The sequence below is a fragment of the Balaenoptera acutorostrata genome, chromosome 16 (assembly GCF_949987535.1).
Source record: "Balaenoptera acutorostrata chromosome 16, mBalAcu1.1, whole genome shotgun sequence".
NCBI lineage: Eukaryota > Metazoa > Chordata > Mammalia > Artiodactyla > Balaenopteridae > Balaenoptera > Balaenoptera acutorostrata.
Genome location: NC_080079.1, coordinates 12,814,211 through 12,828,693, shown reverse-complemented (window position 1 = coordinate 12,828,693; position 14,483 = coordinate 12,814,211).

Sequence of the window (14,483 nt, the reverse complement as noted above, 5' to 3'; positions counted from 1 at the left end):
TTTTCCACCTAAGCTATTAAGAGGACAAACAGGCATAGGGATATATTTTTGGTCCTAGAACATGGTAGAGACTGTACCCATATCAGGGACAAACACGGAGCTTTTTTGAAAAAGACTTTTGGTGCAAGCCTTCTTCTAAAATAATGCTTTGGGAAAAACAAGAAGGAAAAAAAAGGCTACCTACTCCGATTAAGCTCACAAAGAGACTACAGTACTCCACATTATCTTAAGAAAAACAAAAGTCCCAAAGCACAGCCCACAGGTTTTCCAGTCAAGTAGACAGACATTAAAGTACATTAGCACTATCATTTGTATGTCTCTAAATATCAATAAAGTATGTGATTTGGCTTCACTTTCACACAAAGAAGGAGGACTATCCTTTTCAGGAAATTTCACAGAGACACTCACCAACAAAAGTTCGGTAATTTAATCTTTGGAAAGCTCAATAATGCTAAGTTCAAAATTGCAGGTTTTAAACTAATGTACCTGATAAGTGATGATGGCAGAACTAAAGCGACCCATTATTAAGTAATCCAATCGCCCCAATCCCCGTGATCTGTAACAGAGAAGAGTCTCCCTAAAACAGAACTAATGTGTTCACATCTACATTAATCTCTGAAGTCAAAAAGAGGCATTCTTCATGGGCTTTATCTGTTTCCAGATGTCTGCCTCCACCAGAAGTGATTTCACACTCCCGAGGCTGCTCTGCAAATGCTTCCAATATCTTTGTCCGAGAGGTGCTATTTCGTACGGATCCACGGGATACTGGCCTGCAGACTACCCTTCCATGGCTGTCTGACTTCGGTTTCTCGGGACTTAGAGCCTGAGGCAAATGGGGCCTGTGCTTCTGTTGCTTCTACACCATGAAGGACCTGGGTCTGTGTGTGTGTGAGGGGTGGGGGCAGTCAGTTAGGGTTTTTTCCTCTTAAGTGTCACACTGCTTCCAACTTTTTTCTCCACTACAAGTTTTCTCTTGTAAGGTGTCAGGATGCTAATGAGAAGGATTTGTAGAGCCTCCTTCTTTCAAATTTATTCGTCCAGGGCCACTTATCGCCGCTAGTGTTTGGAAACCTCTATCTTTTTTCTCCTTCTGAGTTGCCGACCTTATTTCCAGAGCTGAAATAAACATGGTCCACAAACCATTCATTATTCAGTGACGTACTAAGAGAGAACGTGAAAAAGGTAAAACTTATTCAAGATGACACGTTTTTCCTGACTCCTTCCTATGGCAACCTTAATAGCAATCCTGGTAAATATATTTTTATACTCACAGTTTCACATGTTCTAACTTGGACTGAAGTGATTTCCCTTTTTAAATAGTATTTTTTAATCCTAAATTAAGATCATCTCAGTGGGACCCAGCAAGTAGGGTGCCAGGTGGATAACTTACAACAGGGCTCCCACTTCTTTTCTTGGCAATCTTGACTGGTTGTTGCCCGGAAATACACATTCCCATGAATGAGTATATTGACATACATGAATTTGCATGTTGGATCTTACAAATCCAATAGAATTAAGTTAATAAGTATGATCTTTGGCAAATACATTCAAGGCAAGTGTTTAATGTCCCTGCAGAGGGAGTGACTGTAGCCTGCTGAGAAGAACATTAGTTTTCTTTCACCAGTCTCCCAACCTGGGATAGTTCCCAAGAGACATCTTAGGAGGGAAGAAAAGGATCAAAATGAGGACTTTCTATTGAAAACAGAAGCTATAATAATTTTTATGAGCCACTTATGGTCCTACAATTTATTGAATTTAGAAGTTGCATCTATGAAACAGGAATTCTCCAAGATTCAGCCAGTTTTTCCTTTTTATAATGACCACTCAAAGAAGGCACTTTGGTTTCTATTAAAAATTTGGCTAGCTCCAGAGTAAAAAAATAAGTAAACAGCAAGCTCCCACTTATTCAGAATGGTTTAAGAGTGTTTATTCCATATAAAGACTTATCATGCATATCAAATATGGAGTACCAATTTTTAAAAGACCTTTAGTAAACTAAACAACATCAAATTCTAAAACTGTCCAGGATAAAATTTACCTAAATTCAGGAATGTGCAGTACTGCCAGCTTAATGCTGATTCAACTCATTAACATCCCATAATTCTATAGCTGTAGAAAATATATGAGATTGCGCTGACCACATGTTGAATGTATTAGGACATACCTGAGGGAGTTGGCCTTTTAAACAAGTTTAAGATTTTAGTTTATTGTTGTAAACTGTTTTTTTCTTTTCCAATAAAAATGGAGCATAGAATGTGAAAAAAATCTAAAGTCCTGGAGACATAGTCGTGTGAATGAGCACAAGAAGGTAACAGAGGTTATATCCAGAGCGGAGGGTCTCAAACAGGCATAGAGAATAAGAGGAGCCTTGTTGAAAGAGTATGGGCTCCACCTTCAGGGATTCTGATTTAGTTGGTTTGGGTTGGGGTCCAAGAATTTGCATTCTAACGAATTCCCAGCTGATGCTGCTGGTCTGGGGGCCACATTTTGAGACCCATTGCTCTGGAGTCAAGGGAAGGTTTATTTGCTTGTTTGTTTGTTTCTCAGTTAACTTGATCAAGTTAATGTGAATTCAAATAATTCTGTCCATAGATATCCCTTTTGTGCCCTCAGAAATGTAGGTTGGCCAGATTGATCAGATTAACAGATTTTTATTTTATTTTGAACCACCTTAATATGGAGTCATAAAAATTTCACCCCCGACAAAGAACATTTGCGCTGACATATGTATCCACGAAGCATTAAGCCAGATAGACTTGGATTTAGATATAGCTGTGTCTTTTCCACTATATAACTCTGCCCAAGTCATTTAAGAGCTCTAAACCTCAGTCCTCAGATCTATAAAATGGGAGTAATAATACAAACCCCAATGGATTGCTGTGAAAACTATAAATACAAAGCCCCTATTTAGTGCACCTAGCACAGTTGCAATATATTATCAACTCATTTCAAAACATTCAATTCAGTACAATTCTAATAACTTTAGAGAACTAAAGATAACTTGGAGAACCACAGATAACTCAGAGAAAGCCATGGAGTTTGCTACAAAGATACAACTCCTTATTAGGTACTATTACAACATTGCATAAAGTATTGGGTAATTAGAATATGAAGGCTGACTTACTTTTCTAATTAACAGAAGTTTTTCAAAATTTCTTTCTTCCATTCTGGTTGAAATTCCTTTTAACTCCTCTGCCTTATGAAGCAAAGTATATCTTCAAATAATCTTTCCTTGTTGAGTTAAGGTCATACAACCCTTCAGAGTCATCATGTGCATCAAATTGACAGTGTAGTCAAAGAACATAATGGAACATATACTGAGCTGTGATTCTAGAATATAAGCTGGATTTTAAAATATATATATAATTCCTATTATAAAGTAGACTTCTTGTGAATGCCTTCCTCACCACACACACACACACACACAAATCTAGAGCACAGAAAAAATTCTAGTAAGTAAGTGATTTAGTTAGGGCTTAGAAAATTGATAATGTGTAATATTTCGTAGGGTGTTGGAGGAGCACAGAAGGTGCAGTTCGACTAAGATATACGGGTTGTCAGATAAAACTATAATTCAGAAAGATATGTGCACCCCTATGTTCATAGCAGCACTATTCACAATAGCCAAAACATGGAAACAACCTAAATGTCCTTTGACAGATGAATGGATAAAGACGATATGGTACATATATACGATGGAAAACTGCTCAACCATAAAAAAGAACGAGGGGCTTCCCTGGTGGTCCAGTGGGTAAGACTCTGTGCTCCCAATAGAGGGGGGCCAGGTTCGATTCCTGGTCAGGGAACTAGATCCCACATGCATGCCACAACTAAGGAGCCCGCCTGCCACAACTAAGACCTGGTGCAACCAAATAATAAAATAAATATTTTTTAAAAAGAATGGAATAATGCCATTTGCAGCAACTAGAGATTATCATACTAAGTGAAGTAAGTCAGAAAGAGAAAGACAAATACCATATGAAAGCACTTATACAGTAAGTCCCCTACGTACTAACGAGTTCCTTTCCAAGAGCACATTCATAAGTCCAACAAAGCCAGCCTAGGTACCCAACTAACACAATCGGCTATACAGTACTGTACTGTAATAGGATTATAATACTTTTCACATGAATAATTCATAAAAAAAACACAAAAAATAAAACATTTTTAATCTTACAGTACAGTACCTTGAAAAGTACAGTAGTACAGTACAACAGCTGGCATACAGGGGCTGGCATCGAGTGAACAGGCAAGAAGAGTTACTGACTGGAGGAGGGAGGGGAGGTGGGAGATGGTAGAGCTGAAGGATCGTCAGCAATAGGAGACGGAGGGCAAGCTGCAGTTTCACTCACGCCTGACGTTGATGGCACGGGTTCTGGCTCCTTGCTGGAACCAGATGCACATTTGCATCTTTGAAGGTTTGCAACTTGAAGGTTCATATGTAGGGGACTTACTTGCATGTGGAATCTAAAATATGGCACAAATGAACCTATCTACAGAACAGAAATAGACTCACAGACATAGAGATCAGACTTGTGGTTGCAGGGTTGGGAGTGATGGGGGAGAGGGGTAGGGATGGACTGGGAGTTTGGGGTTGGTGGGTGGATAAACATTTAGGATGGATAAACAACAAGGTCCTACTGTAGAGCACAGGGAACTATATCCAATCTCCTGGGATAAACCATAATGGAGAAGAATATTAAAAAAAAAAAGAATGTCTGTATGTGTATAACCGAGTCACTTTGCTGTACAGCAGAGATGGGCACAACATTGTAAATCAACTAGATTTCAATTTAAAAATGTTTAAAAAAAAGATAAATGGGTGGTTCAAGCAATGGACAGTCACGCTGCTCAGAGAGGAAGCAGTGCACCTCTCCCTCCAAATCCATCACCCCGTGTCCTTCAAAGACAGACACTGTTTGATGCACCTCTCCATGACCAAGTTCAGGTTCCCTTAAGCTCTTCATAGTTGGGATTATTTGCTCTCCACGATGTATGATCCAAATGTCAAGTCAAGAAGCCCTAGGGCTTCCCTGGTGGCGCAGTGGTTGAGAATCTGCCTGCTAATGCAGGGGACACGGGTTCGAGCCCTGGTCTGGGAAGATCCCACATGCCACGGAGCGGCTGGGCCCGTGAGCCACAGCTGCTGAGCCTGCGCGTCTGGAGCCTGTGCCCCGCAACGGGAGGGGCCGCGATAGTGAAAGGCCCGCGCACCGCGATGAAGAGTGGCCCCCACTTGCCGCAACTAGAGAAGGCCCTCGCACGAACCGAAGACCCAGCACAGCCAAAAATAAATAAATAAATAAATAAATAAAATGGAAGGTTTATTAAAAAAAAAAAAAAAAAAAGAAGCCCTAGATCCCCATCTGCACTTTGGAGTCTGCCCGAAAAAAGGGCATACTCGACAGTGGCTGTATTGACATTTGGGGCCAGATGATTCTTTCCTGTGGGGCCGGCCTGTGTATTGAAGGATGTTGCCAGCAGCAACCCTCTTCTCAAGTCGAGACAATCAAAAATGTCTCTAGACATTGCTACATGTCTCCTGGGGTGCAAAATTGAACCCCCCAGTTGAGAATCACGGCCTTAAAGGCCAGCCCTGGGTTTGAATAACAATGGGACATTCTTTCCCTGCTGTTCCCTCTGTTAATTGGTGTGGAAATGACCAGAGACTCCTCTGAGAGTCTGGCCCTTCCTCTCTTCCTACTAGTTTGTCTGTTTTTTTAATAAATTTATTTATTAATTTATTTATTTTTGGCTGCGTTGGGTCTTCATTGCTGCGTGTGGGCTTTCTCTGGTTGTGGCGAGCGGGGGCTACTCTTCGTTGCAGTGCAGGGGCTTCTCATTGCGGTGGCTTCTCTTGTTGCGGAGCACGGGCTCTAAGGTGCGTGGGCTTCAGTAGCTGTGGCTCGCAGGCTCAGTAGTCGTGGCTCGCGGGCTCTAGAGCGCCAGCTCAGTAGTTGTGGCACACATGGGCTTAGCTGCTCCACGGCATGTGGGATCTTCCCAGACCAGGGATCGAACCCGTGTCTCTGCACTGGCAGGCGGATTCTTAACCACTGCATCATCACCAGGGAAGTCCCCTACTAGTTTTTCTGACAGGGCAAGCAAAGCAGAGAGATTACTTCATTCCCATAGAGTCTTATGGAATGGACTTATGCCTATTATAGCAGATATAAACATACTCATGGTAGAGCTTTTAGAGGTAGTCACTTAGGAAATAAACATCTCTTCAATATTTTTGGACACTAGATTTCTGAAAGGCTCACATTTCTGCCAAGCACAGTCCAGGCCAACCTCACCTGATTAGATGCTCATGTGAAAGGCTGCACAGGTGCTGCTCTCACCTGCAGAGAAGCCTGGACTTCGGGGGTAAAGAAGTGGCAGGGCAGCTGGACACAGAGTTCAATGCACTGATGATCATGACCAAAGGGGTACTGGGGTATTTACACACAGCCAAAGACTACAGAATAGTAAGGGTATTAAAATATGCCATGTTCTGGTTCATTATCATTTCCTTGTAATAGCAAAATCAGGAAGGAATCAAGGTACTGAAATAATGACAAAATCAGAAATAACCTGAAGTTTGTTATTATTTCAGTAATACCTTTGCTATAAGGTAAATAACAATTGAGCCTTCCCTATGCCTTTGGTAGGTTATATATCTTCTCATCTACTCGATTTGCTGATAGGATCTGGATTCACTGTTGGTCACCAAACATCCAGGGAACATTTACCACGTGCCAGCCCTATATCTATCATACCTGCTACTCTGGGAGCCAGACATGCAGAGGAAAGCCCAACAGACAAGGCTTCTGTTCTAACAGGACTTGCTTTTCTCGTGCAGACAGACTGATAATTAAACAGCAAACAATCAGAAGGTGGTTCTAGAGACTGCTTTGTCCAGTGGAGAAAATTAAAATTACCACGTACTAGAGCCTAGCCTGCAAACTGTGACCTGCAGGCCTAACCAGCCCATTGCCTGTGGTTATTAGGCCCGTGAGCTGAGAATAGTTTTTACATTTGAACCCCAATTAAGTGAAATGTTATCCTCCCCCAAAAGAATTCCATTCTTCTCGTAAGTAGACCTACATTACAAAATATTGTACTCAAGTTCTATAGTCTAATTTGACTTTCATCAACAAAAAATTGTGCAAATTTCTTCCCCCTCTTGTCATTTAAATACCTACATACTTTCCTCAGCTTTGCTTCTTGGCCTACTGTGTGTCTCTCTACATAAAAATTTCAGACTCAAAAAAGAAGGAAATCCTACCATTTGCTACAACGTGGATGAGTCAGAGGGCGTTACGCTACATGAAATAAGCCGGTCACAGAAGGACAAATACTGCAGGATTCCACATAAATGAAGTATCTAAAATAGTTAAACTCAGGAATTCCCTGGCGGTCCAGTGGTTAGGACTCCGCGCTCTCACTGCCATGGGCCTGGGTTCAATCCCTGGTCGGGGAACTAAGATCCCACAAGCCACGCGGCGCAGCCAAGTAAATTAATTAATTAAATTAAATAGTTAAATTCAGAGAAGCAGAGAATAGAATGGTGGTTGCCAGGGGCTGGGGAAGGGGGAAAGGGGGAGATGTTGCTCAATGAGTATAAAGTTTGAATCATGCAGGATGAGCAGATTCTAGAGATCTGCTGTACCACAGAGTGTCTATAGAGTTAACAGTGTGGCATCGCACACTTTATGTCAGGAGGATAGTTCTCATGTTAAGTGTTCTTACCAAAAAGAAAACCCCCCACACACAAAAGAACACAAGGGCATTTCAGATACGTTAAGTGCCTTGATGGTGATGATGGCTTCACTGGCATATGCATATGTCCAAACTCATCAAAATGTGAACATTAAAAATTTGCAGTTTTTTGTGTATTCATTACACCACAATAAAGCTTAAAAAAAAAATCCTGCTGACTGATGTGTTAGAAACCAACTGCGGGGCGGGGGTGGGGAGGAGAGCGGGGGTGGGGGGTTGGAGGGGGGAGGGGGAGGAGGACAACGGTGGCAAAACAAAGAGGGGAGGCCTGTCTGATAACTTGACATGCGAGCTGAGACCTGCTACTTCTGCTCCCACCAGCTGTGGGCCCTCTGGACCTCCCCTTCCTTGATTGTAGGACATCGGGGTTGAACTACACCATCTTCCTTCCCCGAACCACTGCAGTTCTGTGTCTCTATTGACTGCACACGGTATATCTCCCATCGGTCCTCACCTGTCATCCATCACCCATGCCCACTTCGTGCCTGTGAAGAAGAGACAGCTCCAGCAGAAGAGTCACGTTCAATTCTCCAATTCGGGGCCCATCACACCATTTGGCCAAACTCACAGAAGTCCTATTAAGATGAGTTCTACAATTAGCCCCAATACCTCGACAAGACATTCAGGAAGTGTGTGGAAGTTTATCAGAGCACAAGGCCAAAGGCCTTCCAATCTTCAAAACACTACTGAAAAACAGCCCACACTTGATCTGAATTATTGTGGTCTTTCAAAGTCTATGCAAAGTAATATGCAAGGAGACAAAGCTATTTTACCAAGCAGACAGATATTCCAAATTACTAGTTCTTAACAAGCATGGTAATACATCAGTCAAAAGCAATAAATTTAAACTTAATGAAATCTCAATTTGCCTACAGTGCATTTCACTTTGACATTTTCTATATTGCCACGGTGCTTTGATAAAATTTTTTAAAATGCAAAGAAAGTGTCTGTAAGGCTAAAGACCAGACTTGGTGCCATTGTGGCCAAGGCAACATTACAGTTCTTAAGTTTCATCACTCCATGCCCCGTGGCGGGCAAAGCCCCAGCCGCTAACACAGGTTCAGTTTTCATTATCATCGTATGATTATGCATTTTACTGCATTTAACTGATAATACAACTATCAGCTCACCTTAAAAGAATTAGCTTGGAGGTTTCATTGCTTTCCAAATGGAATTCATTTGACAAACAAATGACAATTAGCCTGGTCTCCCTGTTCTGCGTCAGGATGCTTTTTGATTGAACCTAGACCAATTTACAATTTTTAAATGAGTTTAGACATTTACATTTAAAATGTCTAGAGGAAATTAGCCCTGGGACATCCAACGGCCAAAATGCTTTTTGAAGTTGATTATTATTTGATCTAGTACCCTCTACCTGTACATTTTGTTCCGACTTCAAAGTTTGGGAATGTAAATGCCACCTCACCTCAAAGCACAGGGAGAAACTTAAAAGCGGTTTTGCTCATTACATTATGCAAAGGAGCCCATATTTTAATATTCGTTTAATATGGTTAGTTAGCTTTAATGACACCAGTGTGACAGTGTCATAGTTTTGGAATCTAAAAGCACTGAATTGAAGTTTCTGGATGCTGCTTCTGTTTTTCTGCACAGAAAGGAAGCAGGCCCTTTGAAGGACAGATCGGCCCCTGGGTGCAACCAACCTGCCCCGGTGAAGAAAGCAAAAATCATGACATCAGGGACCAGAGACACTGGACTGTCACATCCCAATTCTGTGTGTTTTGTAAAGGCAGCCACCGCTGCTGAGGAAACTGCCGGAAATTTCATGATAAATATGCACTGCTGATAACCCAGCCATGGAAACTGGCGTTGCTCTGAAATTAAGCCCACGAATTTCTAGCCGAGACTGTATTTTATTTATTTATTATTGTTACTATTACCACGTTATTGTCAAAATGAGAAAAACGACAGCCTTTTGCCCGTTCCACATTGTTCGATGGCAAAAGTAAAATATAGTGAGGGAAAAGGCCACAAATAGGTATGATGGTATCGTCATCCTGTTCTGGATGTAACTTCTGAAGCCTGAAGGTCCATATTATCCAGGACATACTCAAAGGGACACTGGAGAAGAAAGGGCACGTGGCATGGCTCTGTGGAGTCTGCCGCCCGCGTCTGTGCGCGGTTACCGCGGCTTTCCTGCTTCATCCCTGCGAGTTCGCCAGAACATTTTGAATTTCTAGTTTTGTCTCATAGGACACACACCCCATGTTTTCCAAATAACCTGGAGTTCCAAAGAGTTCCCAGATGATAACACTGTATACTGCCAGCACAGAATGCACGGTTCTGAAGGCTGTCTTCTGTGAATATAGCAGGTGCTGAGTTAAGGGATCCAGCCTCTCATTAGACCTCACAACAGCATCGGGAAAGAGTGAATTAACCCCGGGGCACAAACGTAGAAAACGGCAGAGAAGGGCCCCTGGCCTTCCCACCATGTATTGTGAAATGGCAAAAAGGGTGATAAATAAACAAACTAACAAGCAAAAAAAATTTTTTTTGTCTAGGATGTCTTAAGTTTGTTGCCAAAGAGTAGAAACTTCCTCTGGGTCCCTTCACGTCTAAACTCTGTGATTTCATGTCAGCTCCTCCCTCTCCTCCTGCTCTCAGTTTCTTTAATGAAAATGGAATCAGAGCGTCCTTGGGGTAAACTCTGTTTTGATTCCAAATTTAACACACTAGCACCAAATTTTCTCACATGCACAACGTCCAGACTACGCTAGAGACGTGCCAAGTCCTTCTTTCAAGGGTTTTTCATTTTCTATTTTTTTCCGGAACACATAGGAATTTTTATTCCTGTACCAAGGGCCTGGCAACAACCATCGTACACGGCATTCTCAGACTGTGACTTTGAGGGCACCAGAGTTGCCCAAAACCCAGGCAGCACAGGTGGAAACCGGCAGAGTTTTGTTACCTTGTCGCCCTCTGCTGGACAGATCCGCCACTGCTCACACAGGAGCCTGACACCCACCTTTCCTATTAAGGCGGGTGTGGTTTTCACTGAGCTACGGTGAAACAATTAGGTGTCTTAAGAAATAAAACGGTCTTTTCTGCTAGAGCATCTTAGAAATGTTCTCTATCTAGTTGTACTGGTACATCACTTTTTTCTGCTTCTTCCATTTTGAAGCATAGCTGCATTTTTTTTTTAACATGCAGATAATCAGAGTGAAAACCTTGAGGAAGTCTCACATCAATCTTTGACATGCAAGTGTTCTGTGAGCCCCCATTCGGGCACCAACCACCTGGCAATGAGGGGAAAAACAATACTAAAACAGAGGCATTTTCATAGTATTCTCAAAGCATTAAGAAGTGCAGGGCTTCCCTAGTGGCGCAGTGGTTAAGAATACGCCTGCCAATGCAGGGGACACGCGTTTGAGCCCTGGTCCGTGAAAAATCCCACATGTCGCGGAGCAAGTAAGCCCGTGCGCCACAACTACTGAGCCTGTGCTCTAGAGCCCGTGCTCCGCAACAAGAGAAGCCAAGAGGAAGCCTGCTCACCACAACAAAGAGTAGCCCCTGCTCGCGGCAACTAGAGAAAGCCCGCTTGCAACAATGAAGACCCAACGCAGCCAAAAATTAATTAATTAAGTAATTTTTAAAAAAAGAGAAAAGAATCACACACAAAAAAAGTGGAATACCATGGGAGTTAAGATCATGGGATGGACTGCAAATTCTCCTCTGATATTTATTACCTGCCTGACATTAGCCAAGTTAAATAACCTCTCCCAGCTTCCAAGTCCTCCTCTGTAATATGAAGTTATAATAATATTTGCCTTCCATGGTAGTTGTTAGGAGTCAATGCATATAAAAAACTTACACTAGTGCTTGGCACACAGAAAGCACTGCGTAACTGTTGAATAGTGTCACATGCGTGGCACAACGTAAGAATTCTAAGTTCAATGTTCATAGCAGAATAGAGAGGAGTAGAGCTTTTCCAGATCTTTGTTTTGAGGACTTTTTTTTTACCTTTACTCAAAGGGGATGAGTGCCATAGCTCCTAAATTGAAAATAGACACATCCCCAAGAAAAGAAATAGAACTTTCAGTGAAACTTCACTCAGGGAAGTGTCTTCTTTGCCTTCTCTGCAAGTAAGAAAGTGACGTATGCAACTGACAACACTCTTTAGATTCTAAGCCTTGAGTAAAAGGGATAGCTTCTCAGGAATTGCTGATCTCCTCTTTGCGGGACTTTGTAAAGGAAGGTTGAAAGTTGAAATGACTTTTATGTATTAAAGTATTAAGCACACATTAAAGAGCAGGCTATCCATGCATTCACTTATTCAACAAATATTTGTCAGGTGTCTACTGTGTGCCTATAAGCCCTGGGCTACGTAGAGAGGATATAGATATAAATGAGACAGGCACAGACCCCAAAATACGGACATTACAGACTGATGGGAAATACAGACAGTAAACAACTGATTCAATGTGAATGGTCTAAAAGGAGAAAGACTGGGACCCATGGAGTACACAACCTCACCTGGACGTCCACTTTCTAATTTTTTTTTTTTTTTTTTTTTTTTTTTTTAAAGAAATTCACATTCTTTTATTTTATTTATATTTATGACTGTGTTGAGTCTTCGTTTCTGTGCGAGGGCTTTCTCCAGTTGCGGCGAGTGGGGACCACTCTTCATCGCGGTGCGCGGGCCTCTCACTGTCGCGGCCTCTCTTGTTGCGGAGCACAGGCTCCAGACGCGCAGGCTCAGTAATTGTGGCTCACGGGCCCAGTTGCTCCGTGGCATGTGGGATCTTCCCAGACTGGGGCTCGAACCCGTGTCCCCTGCATTGGCAGGCAGATTCTCAACCACTGCGCCACCAGGGAAGCCCCTCCACTTTCTAATTTTACGTGGGATTCCTTTGCATGGAGAGATCTCTACGCAGGAAAATGTCATAGTGTTCTTAAAAAGCGATAGTAGAGCTATAAATCCTCATTATTTGGGGGGGGGAGGCAGACTTTATATTCAGGAAAACCAACAGTTGGAAGGACATATTTGCCTGCAAAAAATAACATGGGATTTGCAACACCAATTCAGGAATACACCAGAGCAAAACATTGTATCCTTATGCTCAAGGTGCTTCATCTATACGAAGTAGAACTGCATTTTCAGTGTTTGATAAAACTGCATGCTGCTGCATTGTGGAATATTCTTGAAGAGTTCTCAGAATTAAAGTGGGCTGGCAGGCTTGTGCAGGTGTTAATTCAAACACTCTTAAGGGTTGCTGAAGAGTAACTGGGGATATTGCAGATCCGCCAGGAGATATTTTTCTTTGCTAAGAAGTGGAGCATCTGTAGGTATAAGGCACAGATGTATACACTGTATACAGTGAATCCCCTCTCTTATCAAAACTTCCAAATAACTGAATATAAGAGGGAAATTAATTGCCTATGGTTCATCAGGCCAAGATAAATCACAGCTGCATGGAACGACAAGTTAAATTATTATTGGAATCTACCGTATACTAGATTGTGTTTTTCTTTATTTAATGAATTTCCATGGAAGGAATCAACCTGTGGTTAGCATTCTTGTGTCACAGAATAAGCCCATGATGATGGCCTATTTTTCATCAGTGTGCGTGAAGCCCCTATTTTTAGTAACCCACCTTCTGCTTGTGCTGATTTTTCTCACTCCCTTCATCTCCTGCCTCAATAATTAATCATCTTCAGGTCAAAGCTATAAACATACAGTCAAGTCGAGATGAGATACATATGAGAAGATTATTGCTCAAGCATCTAAATCATTGGATTAAATGATCCAGATGATTTCCCTGTACTCTGCATATATATATGCATAGTTATATATATATATATATATATATATATATATATAAAATCTCAAGCAAACAGCTAAATGAAAAAAATGCTTGGTCTGATAATTGGTGTGGTATGTGGAAACAACAGGGAGAAAATTGATTCAAATTCAAAGAAAATCTATTTCAGAGACTTATTCTTACAGAAAAATTTGACAGAACTGGAAAACCTTATAATTAGGCAAAACTATTAACCTGCTAATCCTGGCGGATAACCTAGGATAAATGGGTTATTTGACAGCTTTAATTTAATGTAATTTAATGAGGAGAAAAATATAAGTTCATGCTAGGTTAGTACATCACCTATTTTGGTTAACGTTTTGTTAAATTTCCCCAGAAGAGGTTTTAATTAGAACCAAAAGAAGATATTTATTTTTATGTAAAACTTATTATATAGTATACATATGTATTATACACACATGCACATATATATCTGTAGATATACATGCATGAACACACACACACACACACACGTATGCACTTATCCCATAGAAAGCAAGATACCCATGTACCAAATAGACCCATGGAAAATGGCTCAAGACCATTACCTTTGATGTAAACATAATAAAATAAGCCAACTCCACTTCAGCAAGAAACAAGCTGCTCTTCCTCACCTTTAAAAGTCACAGTCTGAAAGATCTTAGAGTCTAAAATCTCACAATTAAGGTGTGCTGATTACTAGGGTAACCTGACATTTGCACTAAAATATTAAACCTCTTTGGAGGTGTATTAATATTTTGATTGCATTGAATATTCTCTAATGAGTCATTGCAGCGAGGTAGTTGGCTGATTGGTGCCCTTCCAAGGAACTGAAACCTACGTTTCTTCATCCACATGCATAAATTACATTTGGTGATGTTGTAGTAGAGATTAGTAGAGCTACGGTTTGGTAAAACTAAT